A 13,479-nucleotide genomic window follows, 5' to 3' on the forward strand; every position below is an offset into this window, starting at 1 on the left:
TGAATTCTTGTCAATGTTTAAATTTTTTATACAAGTATATGTGGTATTTTATTTATTTATTTATGTCATATACTTGTACTCCGTCCTTTTCACCCCCGAGGGGGGACTCAGGGCAGCCTCACAGCAAACACCATTCTGTGCCATCATAATGATAAGAACAATCAACAAATTCATTAAAACAAAACATTAAATAAACAGTTGTTAAAACACGCCAATTAAAATCCAGGTCCGGGCCAATTCATTGTCACTTCGAAATTGCTTATGTCTTCTTCATACAAGCCACTGTTCAATGGTCAAATGCAAGGCCCCACAGTCAAGTCTTGAGTTTCCTTCTAAAGGACAGGAGGAAGGTGGCTAGTCTGATGTCTTTGGGGAGGGAATTCAACAGATTGGGAGCCACTGCTGAGAAGGCCCTGTCTCTCGTCTCCACCTATCGCGTTTGCAAAGGCAGTAGGATCAAGAGCAGGGCCTCTCCAGATGATCTTAAACTTCATGATGATTTGTAGTAGGAGATACATTCAGAGACGTAGTCTGGGCCAGAACTGTTTATGATCTTCCATCTTCTTCCTTCTTTCCTAAGATGATGAGAAGATGGTTTAAGCCCATTTTGGGCCTGTTGGACAAGTAGACTTATGACAAAGCTGTTCAAAAGCAAATGTGACTATGGATCTCTATATATGCCTTCCCTGCATTTTGCCAAAGAACAATGACCTTCCTATCAGCTACCTGCTGAACACTGCATTTAGATATAGAATGCAGCTATTGGAAAAGCACTCCTCCGAAACTGAATTGTAATGAGATGCATGGCATTGCCACCACAATTTATATTTGCTGTCATGTTTGTCTTTCGTAAGAGGTTCTGTAATAAGTTTGTTGCCAGTTTTTAGAATAAACATTTGACATACTGCATTAGTGTTCTGAATTACCATAAAAGAAAAACACAGTTTGTTATGTAAGAGTTATTTGATGATCCAATTTATCTTGACAAATACAGGTTGCGTCTCTCTTATCCAAAATGCTTGAGACTAGAAGTTTTTTGGATTTTGGATTTTTCTCTGATTTTGGAATGCCTATATGCATAGTTGAAGGATGAGGGGAAAGGGTGGCCAGTTATGTGTCCAGCACCTGCTGCATTTCCCCTCAAGGAGCCCTGATTATTTGGGGGGGGGGGGCAGATAAAGGGAGCAAAAGAGAGCTACATATACACAATGTACCTATAACAGCAGATATACCAGATGTTTCCCCAACTATCAGTACACAGTGGTGCAATGGGTTAAACCCTTATGCTGGCAGAACTGCTGATTGACAGGTCAGCTGTTTAAATCCAGGGAGAGCGGGTTGAGCTCCCTTTGTCAGCTCCAGCTCCCCATGCAGCAACATGAGAGAATCCCCCCACAAGGATTGTAAAACATCAAACATCCAGGTGTCCACTGGGCAACGTCCTTGCAGATGGCCAATTCTCTCACGCCAGAAGTGACTTGCAGTTTCTCAAGTCACTCCTGACAGGAAAAGTATATTTTCAGCCCTTTTAGCAAAAAGCCAGGGAGTAGGGAGCCTGCTCCCACCCTCTAATGAGTTGTTTTCATTCTCTCTGGCGACGGTCAATGGAGTCACTCTGCACTCACACTTGCAATCTGTTTCTAGGTTGTCTACTCTGCATATGCAACTTGTCCCCTTTCCCCATAGTTTGCAGCAGTGATTGCTGCAAAACCTTTTGGTTTGTGGAGTATTTCAGATTTTAGATTTCTGGTTAAGGGATATTCACCATGTATATTATTCTTTCAGTTGGGTGCAAATTTAGTCATATTTAGTGTGCAGCTACACTGTTGAATTAATGCACTTTGAAACCATGTTAAATGTCATGTCTTGATGCAGTGAAATTATTGGAGTTAATAGTTTTACAAGATATTATCCTTCTCTGCCAAAGAGTTCTGGGACCTCACTAAACTACAACATCCATGATTCCATAGCTTTGAGTCATGACAGTTAGTGTTGAAATGCATTAATTTTACAGAGTAGATATAATCTTAGAGTAGGTTCAATGAAATAAGTAAAATTCATACATTAATATTGAAGATATAGGAAGTAGGCCTGGGTAACAACGGAAAAATTTGTTTCTAAAATCGATTCGTTTTTTTGGGGTTTTTGCGTTTCGTTATTTAAAATAATTACAAAATTTTCCTTTAAAAAAGTTCGATATTTACGAAATTTCGTAAATGTGAAAAAAATTACAAAACATTAACGAATCAATTTCCGAAACAATAACGAATCGATTCGTTAATGGCAGACGCGACCGCGAAATACGCTAAAAAACCTCCAAAAACTTCTGAAGCTTCCCTCTCCCTCTGTTGTTGACTGTTGGTGTGATATTATAATTTTTTTCACTAATTAAACAAAAAACAACCATAAAACTTGCCCCAGACATGCGGAAATAATAACGAAACGACCTCAAAACAATAACGAAACGAATACAATAACAAAATACGAAGCATTTACAAAACTATTTAAAAATTCATTTTTTAAAAAAATTGCTCCAGAATGGTTCGTTATCGTTTTGTAATTGAAAAAATTAACGAATTATTAACGAATTACGAATTAACGAAACGAAACCGCCCAGCCCTAATAGGAAGCTAACAGATACATTCCACTTGTACACTATTATTTTCTTGCGATGTTTCTTCTTTTTCTCTTTTCTTTTCTTTTTTTTCTTTTCTCTTTCTCTTTTCTTTTTATTCTCATAGTTTCTCACTTCAATTTATCTGGGGATCACAACCAGATACAGTGATGACATCTGCCCTTGCGCTTTGCTACTCTGCTGCTGAGTATGCATGCCCAGTGTGGAACACATCTCTCCACACTAAAACAGTGGATCTGGCTCTTAATGAGACATGCCGCATTGTCACGGGGTGTCCGTGCCCTGTACCACTGGAGAAATTACACTGCTTAGACAGTATTGCACCAATTGACATCTGCCGGGAAGTAGCAACCAATAGTGAAAGACCAAGGCAGTGACATCTCTGGCCCACCCCCTGTTTGGATATCAGCCAGCACGCCAATGACTTAAATCAAGAAATAGTTTTCTAAGATCTACAGAGATACTCACAAGAACACCTCAGCAATCGATAGTCCAAAAGTGGCAGGCTATAACCCAGAATCTCAATCAATGACTGATACCAAAGGAGAGACTCCCTCCTGGGCACACAAAAAAATGGGCGACTTGGAAGAAGCTGAACAGACTGAGCTCTGGCACCATGAGATGCAGAGCCAACCTTAAGAAATGTTGCTACAAAGTGGAATCCATTATATGCGAGTGTGGAGAAGAGCAAACCACAGACCACCTACTGCAATGCAACCTGAACCCTGCCACATGCACAATGGAGGATTTTCTTATAGCAACACCAGAGGCACTCCAAGTGGCCAGCCACCAGTCAAAGGACAATTAATAGAATGCCAAATTTGGAAACTTTGTGTGTGCATGTGTGTGTTTGAGTTTTAAATGCAATACAACTGTTTGGTTTACTTCAATTTATTATGTATTTTATTTAAATCCAAAAGTAACACTTTTGTTTTTGTTTATGTACCCCCTTTTATCCTTTAATTAAATATCATGCAAAAAAAAAAAGTCCCATTGATTTTTTTTTTGCATCTATTCTAAATCTGGATCCAGCTTTTAAAACCTTTGTCTGTTCAAGGGTAAATGGATTGTTCAATGGCTTGTTTGTAAATGATTGTAGCCTAAGGTTACAATCCTGTTTGAATATAATGGCATTAATGACACTGAGAGCTCATTGAACTCAAAGATAAAGTTCTCAGGGCTGCACCTGCTCATGATTTGTTTTCCTTATTGCTTATCCTTATTTCCAACCTATTTTCAAAAAGTGCTTTTCATTCAATCCATTTTAAAAGTGACTTAACAGAGTGTCCCTTGATGGCAGCATTGGTCACAATTAAAATGGAACATACTGTTAAACTGCTTGATTGTGTTATTAAGCAATTAGTCATGGACAATAAATTCACTAAGAAGGAGACTGAGATATTCATATAAGAAAGCTATGAGTGGCTTATCTTTCTGGCTGTGGAGCTAAATTGTGAATGCAGGAAACTGACTAGGCATGAAGTACCTGCATGTCTTTCTGACATGCAGGTACGCCTTTGGATGGATAATGGTTCACCATTATTAATGTAATACCTCTCATGTATTGTTAATTTGAATTTAAGAATGAAGCTCACTGTGTAACCGTTCTATGCTTCAACAGGTAATGAAAGAGAGCCATCTTGTGGTATGTTTGCAGTGCTACTGACAAATAGAGTAAAGCTATAGATAAAGAAAAGTATGAGACAATATTTTCAAGAAACCATAAACTGGAAAGGAAATGTCAAAATGCTTTGAGTAATTATGAAGGTGAGAAACATGGGCCCTTTGTTTGTTGTCAGACAACAACACCCTTCACCATTGACTCTCCTGAATGAGGTTGATGAAAGTTGTAGTCTAACAACATATTGGAAGGGACAGACATTATGTAATGCAATTTGTACACATGAAATATTTGCAAACAATGCACACAGAACAAAGTGAATATTTTAGTGTTATTTCTATTTTCCCTTTTTATACATTTAATTTTATAGCAGTTCGCTGATTTGTTGTGAGCCTTCATGCCATTATAGCAGTTTGTCTTAGGGTCACCATTAGTTGGAAACGACTCACAAGGTTTTCTTGTTCAGTGAGTGTTTGCTGTTGCCTTCCTCTGAGGCTGGGAGAGTGTGACTAGCCAAAGCTCACCCAGTGGATTGGGATTTGAACCCAGTTATCCCATAGTTCTAAACCCAACACTGAAAGCACTCCATCATGTTAACTGTTAGGTCACCCAACAGAAGGCATGAAACACTTAATATATCCTATTAAAATATTGTAGAAACTTAGATTTTGTGTACTTTTAAAACTGTTACACTGGGGGAAAAATTCTTGTAGCTTCTGATGTATTTTCTTACCTGGTGATATTGATTCTAGTTGATCTCTCCATGTTTTTTTCATTGGTGTAAATAAAACAAAGTCATGTTTAAATGCCCTAGAAAACACAGTAATGAATTAATAATAGGTGTGCCAGGTTTGCAAATTGTATGAGGTTTGACTGGTGAAGGAGATTATTGACACAGTGCCAAAATATATGTTATGGGAGTGCCTTCTGATTAGATCGCCAAACATTGGCTAATATCTTACATTACTGCAGTATAAGGTAAAAAAATTCTAACAGAGTTACATTGCATAACCTCAATAATGAATATCAACAAAGTTGAACGTTTGTGGATCAGTGGTCAGTGCCTTGAAACCCACTGTACCATCATAAAGAGCAGTATCCAAAGGTAATGCAAAGAAGCAATGCCTATTCCTGTGTACTTTAGTGTAATATAGCCCAACACAAAATTCCACTTATGACATTATCAGCTTAATATGATTCCTTGTTTTTTTTTTATGTCAGGAGTGACTTGAGAAACTGCAAGTCGCTTCTGGTGTGAGAGAATTGGCCATCTGCAAGGACGTTGCCCAGGGGATGCCCGGATGTTTTACCATATCATGGGAGGCTTCTCTCATGTCCTTGCATGGGAAGCTGGAGCTGACAAATGGGAGCTCACCCCACTCCTCGGATTCAAACCTTTCGGTCAGCAGTCCTGCCAGCACAAATGTTTAACCCATTTCACCATCAGGGGCTCCTTTATATGACTGTTGTGATTTGTTGAAAACAAAACAAAAATAACCCACAGAACTGTATGCATATTCCAGTATATGTCTATATGTGTAACTATAGGATGCCTGCCATAAGTTCTCATAATATGTCTAAAACAGAGATAGGAATCCTGTGACCCATACAGGCTGTATGTCCCAACTGGCTACCATTTGTTTCCATTCAGAATTCATGGTGCTGGCAATAACATTTAAAGCATCAAATGGCTTGTGATCGCAATACTTTAGGGAGCATCACACTCTATATGCCTGTCTTAGATTTGGGATATACTGAAGAGGCTTGTCTCATCAGTAGTAGAAATACATTGTAGGAGGACACAAGAGAAGGTCTTTTCTGCAATGGCATGCTGGTTGTGAAATTCTTTCCTTCTGTAAGGCTGATTGGCACGAACTTTAGAATAATTTCAGTACCAAGTTAAAACTTGGCTTTTTATTCAGGCCCTCAGGCTAAGTTGATTTTATGAAGCTGCACATGTGTTACGGTTATATTAGCCAAGACAATTTTAATTGGTTTAAATAGTCTGTAAACAGTTGAACCAAGAAATTGTTTAGTATTGTTTTAATCTGTTTAAACCTTTGCAATTATTTATTGTTTTAGATTGGTTTTATTGTAAGATGGCCAGAGATCTTCAAATAGGTTAGGATCTAAACATTCAAATAAATAAATAAATAAATAAATAAATATCCAGATGGCACTGGGGTACAACTCTATCTGCTGGTTACTGATTGGTTGTTGGATTGATCTAAGCCAGTGGTTCTCAATCTGTGGTCTGTGAACCACCAGTGGTCAGCAAGAACTAAAATATGATGTGCAGCCTCACTGTTACAACACTGTTGCAACAAGAGCGACTGGTCTCACGAAACCCTTTTATAGTACCGAGGCTTATTAAATATGGTTTTCTGTAGGCGATCAGAAGGCAACTACTGGATGGCATATGTTTTGTATTCAGAAACTAGAGCTGATGTGGTCTATCCAATGCAATTTTCTGAATCAGCACCCCAAATAACCAAACTGAATCTAAAAACTGATCCATAACCCTTTTGGTACTAATGTTGGAGAGTGGTCTCTGGTCAAGTGGGGCCTTGGTCAAAAAAAAAAAAAAGGTTGGGAACCACTGATCTAAGCAATATCTGACTGCTGTTCTGTAGTTGTGGTGGGAAAACAACACTTGCCGCCCTCTCACATCTTTAACACAAATGTGATAGACTCTTCCAAAACTCAGTAGATTCTTGGCCCAAAATCATTTTTCTTTTGAGAGATGTATTCTTTGCTAAATTGTTGATTTATATCCTTTGTGTTATTAAAGATACATTAGAACTAATTTATTATTTGTACTAATTTTAGGAAAGTAAGAAAGATTTTTTTCCTACATGTTAGGATCAATCTGAAAGGTGTTGTTTAAAAACAAAATGGTGCCCTTGGACAATTTTTTTCCAATGCTGATTTTAAACAAAATGTTAAGAGGTGATAGTACCTGCTGTGATTTTTCTTCCTTTCTCATTTTACCATCTTTTATCACTAGTACAGCAGCTGCTACGGTGTGCTTTCATTTTTGGAAACAGTACTTGCTTCTCAGTGTGTGTTCAATCTCTGTCTTAGTTTTGGAAGAACAAAGAGGCTGGGGAAGAGCGAAGACTGCCATTGTAAAATTGTGTTCCCCCATCCAGGGAAACATCGTGCAAAACTACAGTAGCTGCCTACTCACATCTTCCTCACCCTCCTTCCTACCTGTCTAGTGGGAGACAAGTATATGTGAGCAGTTATCATAACACTGTGGTATGTTCTTTCATCTGAGAAAGCACTGTTCAGCATTACATATAGATTTTTCCCCTTTGTCAATGCCAGAAATGTGTGAAAGAGCAAATACCCTGAGGCAGACGTGACAGAAGTATTCTCCTCTCTTCCCACAGCAGGAATGTAAGAAACTGTCTAATACCAAGTCAGACCAGTTATTTCTCTTTCTATTTCTTTCTCTTTCCTCTGTCTTGTGGACTCCCTACATAATAGACAGTTGCAGATGTAATTCTTCTCCCTGCTCTGGAAAACATGGCACAATGCTGACAAATTTAGCCTTTAATAGGTAAGGCAATCATCTAAAAATACTTGAAAACCTGCAATCCACAAAAACAAAAAACACCCTCCCCAGACTTGTGCCTTCTCCCTATCAGCTTGAGGTAACATGGTAAGGGATCCTGGGAGTAGAAAACATCTGGATAGCACAATATTTTTTTTTTTAAAAAGCTTCTATAGAGGGAAGAGTGAGAAGATTCAGATTGACATATTCTGGGAATTCATTTTAGAGAACAATTGAGACTCTTATAATAGACAAGGCAGATTATGAAGTTTTAACTTATGTCTATACATTTAATAACTCATTTTATGATATTTTAGGACTGTGTTTTAATATTTAAATACAAGTGTTAAAAGAGCAAATATGTACACAACAAGAGAACCCCCCGGTGGCGCAGTGGGTTAAACCTCTGTGCTGGCAGACTGAAGACCGACAGGTTGCAGGTTCAAATCTAGGGAGAGCGTCAATGAGCTCCCTCTATCAGCTCCAGCTCCTCATGAAGGGACATGGGAGAAGCCTCCCACAAGGATGATAAAACATCAAAACATTTGAGCATCCCCTGGGCAACGTCCTTGCAGACAGCCAATTCTCTCACACCAGAGGCGACTTGCAGTTTCTCAAGTCACTCCTGACACGACAATAAAAAATACACAGCAAGAACAGCATATATTATACATTCAATGTACATTTATATAAGATTACAATCTGCATTTCTGGTTCGTGGAAAGTAGCTAATTATGTATGCCTTGTTGGGTAATATTATAAAACTATTTCAAGTGGAAGTGAAATTCTTGTTTAAAATTATTTAAAAAATTTTTTCGGGGGGGGGGGCTGAGTTTCGGGGGGGGGCTGAGTCTGAGTGAAAGAGGGTCTAGTCTAGCAAACCTTTTGTATCATTACCCCAATACCCCCATGCATATGGGATATATTGAGTATGGTGATCAGATCATGATATGAATAAACATAACAGTTTAAATAATGCACCAATAAGGCCTTTTCGCGAACCACCATGAAAATTTCGGGGGGGGGGGGCTGTAGCCCCCCGAGGCCCCCCCCCCGGCTACATGCCTGCCCCAGGTTGTCTTTAAAGTGCTACAGGATTCCTTGATGTCTTCTTATAATATATACTGAAGGCAATATCAATATAAATAAAGTGTTGTTGTTGTTGTTGTTAATATTAACTTGGGGGACAAACCTGATCACCTTCAGATGGGTGATGATGAGCAGTAGTAGGATGATCTATGTCTCTGGAGAGAGATGACTCTTTCGGTAGAAACCTTCTTGATACAGTGGCAGCAAATTATACAGTCATGGCAGAACCATTCTTGGAGATCAGCAAGTGGTGCGGACAGAAGTGGTGGGTTGTAGCAGATGCACAAAATTCAACTGTATAATATACCTTAAACCATAATATATTGTATCTCAACTGAACTGGAAAGTATGTTTTTCTTAAGGATGGCCCAATAAACAGGAAGAAAACAACAACCCCCTGCTTTACAAAATATCATGTGCTTTGGTTTTAGTAAATGGTCCAGAATGGCTCTCAGACTCTACCATCCACCTGGTAAGTAGCATGGCTCTTTCCATGTTCTGACTCCATTGAGTCCAGTATTTTCTCATAACTGTAGCATCTGAAAACTTATTTTTCTAAGTTGCTGATTATCCCAAACAATCAGAAAACAATTGCACATTTCATTTTGCTTTTTTGATCTGTGAACATCTTCAACTAGGGGACATCTTGTTATTTTTCCCCTTCCAGTTTAGAAACCCATTCTGCATCCCAGTGAGCTTATGTGTTAGATTAATTTCTTTTTCTTTTTCTGTTCAATTTTTGTCATCCCTCCATATAGTTCAAGGGCACAGACACTCCTGTGGTCATTTCACATGTTATATGCCCTCACTGAAATGACCACAAATTACATCCCATGTCGAGCTTTTGACTACAGGTCTATTGAGGTTGACCTGTCGTCTTATATTCTCTAAAGATCAATCAATCAATCAATCAATCAATCATTTGCTAGGTATGAAATATAAATATAATAAATTCTACTAAGGATTATTTACTTTCAGGTTACACATATCAAGTAACCACAGGTTGATAAGGATATACCATACATGATTAAATTTGCAATGGAAACCCACTTTTCTTCTGTCTGGAAAATGCAATGTGGTCAATTCTGTTACTCTTTTAAACAAATCAAGAATTAAAATACTTCCTTTTAATCTACCATATGCACCATTTATTCTACCAAATGTGCTGTAGTGCTGCAGCCTTGAATATAATCAAGACAGTCACTATGGATTATGTTGGCTGGGGATTTGGAAGATGAAAACTCAGGGATCGAAAAGGCTGATGAAACATTGCTATCTGTCATCAGCTAGAGAACAGGAACTCCTGGCTTTAACTTACCTGCACCTCAAAAATTATTTTTGGAATGATGACTTAGATAACATCCAAAAGGGCAATAGCTTAAACAAATTGATGTGTATGTACTCTTACAGTTGTGAGCAAATTATTCACCTCACAGCACATGCTTATATTATTTTTAGTATTTTCCTAAGAGCACTTCCTACTTTGCATCATGACTCCTGAACTTGAAGGGAATTTGGAGAATTTGGTGCATTACCTATCAGTGAAATTTCATTGAGGTTCTGTATAGGCCACTTGCCTTAGAACAAAATGTCATACTGCTCTTTAAATCCAAAGAGAGTTAAAATGCAGTTTGCGGATTTTCTGAAAAAGTTGTCCCTGACATTCTAATGATAACAAAAATATATTACCTGGAGCCCAAAGAACTCTGTGTACCAACATTAATCATATACAGAATTTTAACAATATTTCCCTCTGAGCTGTACCTTCTAATGTGACCTTGAATGTTTGGAATGAAGGGCAGAGCATGGGAGGATGATTTTGTGGGGATGGGGCTAGAATACTCTTGTTTTGCTTAGAATATACCCAAAGTTGTAGTAGTTCCAGATGACAGAAAATGAACCATATTCATTTAACACACATTGTTCTTAGAACCAAAGTGTTACTGATGTGTTATTAATGAGAAATATCAAGATACCAAGGACATTTGTAGAAACAGATGTGAGTCACCTGGAGCTTCTTGCCGACACAGATTGATCTTTAAACGAAGAGGTGGATCTATGTGACAATGAGTTCTTACCAATACCCATAGAAGTAATATAGTCTGAGGACTTATCACACAAAGTCACTATCCCACTGAAGTTGTGTGATCATGGATAGCAGCAACATACCTGCATGAGCAACCTCGCTATCACTTATCTCTGCATTCATGTAACTGTTCTGATTTGTTGATCTGTGGTTTCATGCCCACATCCTCCCACACATCTACTGCCCTGTAATTTTAAAGTACTTTTCAGAAGCAATTTTAGAAATCCAGCTATGTTTAATAAAAAAAATCTAATCAAACTTTAATTTCATAAATTGTAGCCTCAGGAATAGCAAAAGGATGGGGAGATGGGTGGGGGGAGAGAAGGAGAAAATGATAATCCTGTTCTCTGATGTCACTTCAGTGCTGTCTTACTGGCACAGAAGCAGAACGGCCCCATTGCACCAGGTAAGTGACAGGAACATAGTGCTATCTGCGACCATTGACAGGTTTTTCCATCAATAGTGAGGTTTATTATGGGGAGGCGGTAGACTGAAAATAGGATGTGCAGATTGTGAAGGTTCAGTTTCAGTGCTGCTGGTTTGTCTCATACATATGAAGTCCCGAATCTTTCACTGATAGCGTATATCCCTTTCAATTTGTGAGCGCTGGATTTCTGAGGGTATCATGCTACAAGCATCCTAAACAACATACATCCCCAGAGTCCTTATAAAATATCTCCCCCAGCCCCCCCTCCCCACCCAAATTGTCAGTACCATCCCTTCTACTGGTCTCAATTTGTTGATCAGCCTTCATTCGTGTGACTGTCAATACTTAACACCTAAATTGTGGCAACGTCTGAGCAACATCTTGAAAAATGGCCGCATTTATTCTTCTTTTAGAACAAAATATCTACAGTTACATGAACACCATAGGCTGCACACATCTTAGCACCCCTGCCACCAGAGCATGTTAGCTGTAGTGCTTAATAGAGAAATAATACAAGAAATAAAAAGAAATGTAATGAAACTCATGCATGACATTTTTCATTGGATTTACTGGAAATAAATACTTCTAGACATAAATTGGCATTTGCTGTTGTCTAAACAAAACTCACAGGATATGTTTAAAAATCACAGACAAATAATTAACACACTGTTATATTATTATTTTTTTGCTGTTGCCTTTTAAGGAAGCTTGGCGCACTATCACACAAGCTATTGTATATAATGTTTAAACTTCATGTTCAAAGCTTATGGCACAATTTCTTTTTAATGTAGCTCACAATTAAATATCCACAGAATGCTGAAATTAATTCCTTTCATCCATTTGATAACCTCTACTGTATGTTGACATTGCAAACTCAAGGAATGGCTTTTGCATATTTCATGAAGATGAAAGTGAAAAAGTGCAATAATATTGAAGCATATCAAGAATACAATATGAGCCAGCATTTCATGGCCTTTAATACATCAGTCTCATTTACTTCCACAAACCTTCCACATTGGCAATAAGTTAGAGGCCGCCAGAAGACATATGTTTTGCCTGGAGGCACTTCTGTTGCAAAGAAAAAAGTTCCCGCGTGTAAGATCACACACATCTCCCAACATTTGTGTATACACCTTCTTATTTCTAAATCATTTGATTTGAAAAAATAGATTTCAAAACTATTTTGAAAAGAAAAAAATGAAAACATCCTTATGACTTTTTAATGCAAGTTCACTTGTCTAATTAAATATCATCCACTTTTGTAATACAGATTAAAATTCTGTACCATTATATTAATAAACAATTTATATTAAGGTAATCTTAGAGAGTTAGATAACCCTCAATATGTCTTCTACCCCAGTCATCCAAGCGTGTAAGTTCTTTTTGTAAAATAATATTTTTGTACCCTCTCCTACTGTCAATTTCTTGCATTCATAAATTAAACTGGGATAAATAATAAAATTGACTGCTTTTATCTTTTAAAAATATTATGAAGTAAAAATACAATTTATAATTTTATGGTAAAGGATAATTTTAACTTTATTATCACTATTTTTTCTTGGTGAAACCAAAAAGAATATTAATTTACATAACCACTTATCAGAAAAATACAGTGGAAGCATCTGTATCCCCTTAACTTTAAAGTGCACATTTATAGTTTTCGTTTAAATAGAAGTCTCCCCTGTACTTTACAGATAAAATATTATTTTCACTAAAGATTTGTCATCGTTGCTCTCAAATATATAATTTATCATAATGATATTTCAAAGAGAAAACAATAAATAATACATATGATTAAGGTGCTTCCAGGCAGACTGCTTCTAACACTGCCAATCATGACTATAGGATTATTTTATCTTTTCTTCTATACTCTTTTGTAGTAAGAAAGGAAGATATAAAAAGCAATGGGGTACCATGGGAAGGACAGAAGCAGAAGATGATGTCTGGACCCCACATAATATTTCATGAAGGAAGACGTGCATTGCCTGGAATCAGTATTGATGAAAAAAGCCATTTGTAATGATTTCAAGATCACTTGAACAAGTGATACCTGCTGTCAAAA

The sequence above is a fragment of the Anolis sagrei genome, chromosome 5, assembly GCF_037176765.1.
Source record: "Anolis sagrei isolate rAnoSag1 chromosome 5, rAnoSag1.mat, whole genome shotgun sequence".
Lineage (NCBI taxonomy): Eukaryota > Metazoa > Chordata > Lepidosauria > Squamata > Dactyloidae > Anolis > Anolis sagrei.